This window comes from Cuculus canorus, chromosome 1 (assembly GCF_017976375.1).
Source record: "Cuculus canorus isolate bCucCan1 chromosome 1, bCucCan1.pri, whole genome shotgun sequence".
Classification (NCBI taxonomy): domain Eukaryota; kingdom Metazoa; phylum Chordata; class Aves; order Cuculiformes; family Cuculidae; genus Cuculus; species Cuculus canorus.
In genome coordinates, this window is record NC_071401.1 from 75,227,837 (window position 1) to 75,231,811 (window position 3,975).

At 35.9% G+C, this 3,975-nt stretch overlaps 1 pseudogene; it reads right to left on the reverse strand.

The window, feature by feature from the left end:
- Positions 1–3,594: 3,594 nt before the first annotated feature.
- Positions 3,595–3,752, reverse strand: LOC128851057 (U2 spliceosomal RNA; annotated as a pseudogene).
- Between the last annotated feature and the right edge of the window lie 223 nt (positions 3,753–3,975).

Consider the following 3,975-nt stretch of genomic DNA (forward strand, 5'->3'; position numbering starts at 1 on the left):
GAATAGTAAAAAATATTAAAATAATTGAAACTCTTATTGTGTGACTGTATTTCAAACATTACCCAAATATTTGTAACAAAGAGAGATTTGTTTGTGTCTTTGTTTTTAAAGAAAGCGTTTTCAATAAAGCTGGCCAGAGATCTGAGATTAATATTAAAAAGAAGGTGGTTTTTTATGTTGTAGAGGAATAAAAACAGCCTTTTGAAAGTTTCCCCAAATAATTGTGGAAGAATATCCATTCTGAAAGGCCAAGTGTTTTACTTGATTATTTTCCTTCCTTTCTTAATGTTAATTGCTTCAATCAAATTCTGCATTTATGTGTGAAACATTTCATATTTTACAAAGAACACACTTTGACAAGCAAAAAAACCCCATGCAAATTTTTGAAAGACTTGTCACTGATTTTGCTTTGGAGTACACTGTAACAAACTACTATGATTCAGTGTTTCAGTGAAGAATGCAGTCTACTTAATGTATTCCAAATGAACTAATTTTATTCCATGGAAGCAGTATTTCCCAAAATGAAAAAGTTCCCATGGAATATTTTTAAATAGTTCCTGCTTCAGGGTTTTCAAAACGAAATCATGGACAAATGTCACAATCATTTTCAAATATTTTTTTCCTACTGTAGGAAAATCACATGTAAAGTATGGCAAAATGAAACCAAAAAAAAAAAGTTTAACAAATAAATAATTAATAAAAATGGTGACACAGTAATTATAAATGGTTATTTTCTGTATTAAATGCATGTGTTTCTTGTAAGTGGTGGAATATATGGAAGGAAAGTAGCTGTCTGAAAATGGTAGAAGCTTAGGCTGTTGTTTAATAGGAATACTATAAAACAGCATTCTTTCTCAGAATGAGATTTAGTCAAATAAAACTGATGTAGCCTGGATTGTCACCTGTACTTAAATTAAGTACAGTAAAAATGTTGGGTTTTGCTGTTTGGGTTTCTTGATTAAGCCAGTAAAACTGTAACAGTGCACTAACATTGACTTGCTAATGTTCCCTTAACTAAGGGACTGACAGTGAAGTACTTTCCATTAGTAACAGTAGCTAACTAAAAAAAAAGAAAGAAACTTTGTGAGCTTCTACAAAACGAGGATTTAAAATTGTTTGTCTGTTTGGTTTATGTCTCCATTGATTTTATGAACACTATTTTCTTGTGTTCTCAGGAGTTGGAGGCCTTTTTGTTGTTTTCCTTTTTTTCAATAGAGAGCTTTTGCACACCAGACTGCATTCTTTCTATGCTGCTGCAGCTCTAATTCCTGTTCATTAAAAAAAAAAAAGAAGGAAAAGGGAAAGTGAGGTTAAAGAAACGGGGCTTTAAATTCTTTGGATAATTTGATGCTTTCTGATAGAGTTACCATTGTTAATAAAATGTTAGTTTAGAAAATGAGATCCAGGGCTAAATTTTCCTGGAAACAATTATAAATGGAAATGTTGTGCAGCAATTACATTAATTATTAAAGATCTACTGAAACAAACACACATTAAGGAACACACAATGACTAATAAATGCTTAGGAAATATGAAAGTGAGGTACTTGTTGAATACCACTTTTCTACTTAGAGAAAAAAAGAATGTCTAATTTCTTTATGTTTTATGTAAGCCCCAAAGGTGTCAACTGGATTTGCTTATACTGGACATGGCAAACAGTTCACTATGTTTTATGTGCCTGGTTTTTTTTTAATTTTTAGATATTAAAATATATTTAATGTGTATGTGAGTCTAAAATTCTAAAGTTTATTTTCTTTTGAACACTCCCTGCTATCCATAGAAATATACTCTTCTTTAAAAATCAGTCAGGTGATTCTCACATCTACATATTGAAGAGAATTAGGTGAATGTTTAGAGTTGCAGTTTAATAAGTTATCTAATGGTAAGAGTCTACATACAGCAGTTCTCTGTTCCTGTTGTTGGTGATGGAAAATTTACAAATTCAACTCTCCTACCGAGACAGACATTGCTGTGAACTGCATGGAAAATGATCTCTCTTGGTTTTGCATTTTACTCAGAATAAACTTAAGGTCTGGAACACAAGCTTCCTGATGAACCATTTCTGAAATTCAGAAGGGATGAGGGATGAGGTTTCAGATAGCAACTATAGCTCATTTCTTTGAGTTGGCTTCCTCAGCCAGCGTCTAGACACATAAAAGAAAACAGCTATTGAAATGCTGAGCACTGCACTGATTAACTTTTAAATAACTTGCTGCCTATCTTGTGACGGATAAACAGGCTACACTGAATGGAGAGAATAATGACCAAAACTGGAATCCATGGGAGCAGGGAGTTGCTTAAATACCTAGAAGCAAATGGTGAGGATCAGTGACTGACTAAAGTCCTTTTCAAGGAATGATATCAGGATCCTCAATTAAAAGTTATGCTTCAAGGATTTCAGCATCACTACATGTAAGAAGACAACAGTTGCCTATAAAGCAGGATCATCAGAGCTACAGGGGCTTTTTCTGAGCATTTGTAAAGGTGTTTTTACAGATCACCCTTCTTGAGGTGCAGTATTAGGATTGCTTAGGGAAACAGAATACCTACAAGGGAAGGCAGGTCCATCTACAATTATCCAGTGGCACTTGATTATTCACAGGTTACTTGAGTTTCTTTAGTATAGACTCCTGGCTTGGGAAAATGAAATGTCTTTCTCCAGTTCAGTATTCACAGCTCCAGGCTTCATCCTGGAGTTAATGTGGATGCATCAGACTTTGAGAAAATATCCCTGTCCTGATCTTTACTTCATGTGGTTGAAGTACAGGAGACCTGAGTTCTGTTTGTCACTGTCTCTGAGACGGCTTTAAATTCACAGCTGTACCACATCCACTGATATACGGAGACTCCAGCACATAAAAGTTATGGTATTTTTCTGGGCTTTATAGAAGTGAGTGTTAGTGCCTGCTTAACATTTAAGATTTTCAACTCATGTTGAGCAAGAATTGAAAACTAGACTTTATTTCTCTCAGATGAATTATTGCATCATTTCTAATCCATCACTGCCGCAATGAGTGTCTGAAACTGAACAAAACGTGACTGAGAAGGGACTAAGAAAGTTTCTAGCATATGAATGTGAGTGTATGTATGCGTGTCAGTACAGTCGCAGATGTATATGTACATTGCTATGCAAGCTTATGTGCATATCTGCTTGTACAGGTATTAGTGCCTGTAAAACTCTAACAAATAATTTTTGATATTTTCTTCCATCTTATACTTCACAGAATCACAGAATCACAAGGTTGGAAAGGACCCATTGGATCATCGAGTCCAACCATTCCTAGCACTCCCTAAACCATGTCCCTCAGCACTTCATCCACCCGTTCCTTAAACACCTCCAGGGAAGGCGACTCTACTACCTCCCTGGGCAGCCTGTGCCAGTACCCAATGACTCTTACTGTGAAGAATTTTTTTCTGATATCCAACCTGAACCTCCCCTGACGGAGCTTCAGGCCATTCCCTCTTGTCCTGTCCCCTGTCACTTGGGAGAAGAGGCCAGCTCCCTCCTCTCCACAACCTCCTTTCAGGTAGTTGTAGAGAGTAATAAGGTCTCCCCTCAATATTGGGAGAGTGCGAACGCAGTCTCCCACTACCACAAATTATGCAGTCGAGTTTCCCGCGCAAGCTCCGAATCCAACTCCCAACACGAAAAATCCGTTTAATATAAAGTCCTCTCATCAAGGACGTATCAGGTATTAAACTGATAAGAACAGATACTACACTTGATCTTAGCCAAAAGGCCGAGAAGCGAAGTTCTTCCTAGCCAACAGGGGAAGGACTCAGCTGAAAAAGTTCACTGAAGCACTAAAGAGATCCTCCTAAATTTATTATCTAAAGAACTTTCATCTTCTATTTCAGGATAATGAATAAGGATCTTGCTGAAAAGATTTACAGACAAAATAATATCAATACTTCATAATGCTTAACTGACAAAATCATTATCTTGTCCTTGTTAACTGATTAATTTTCATATTA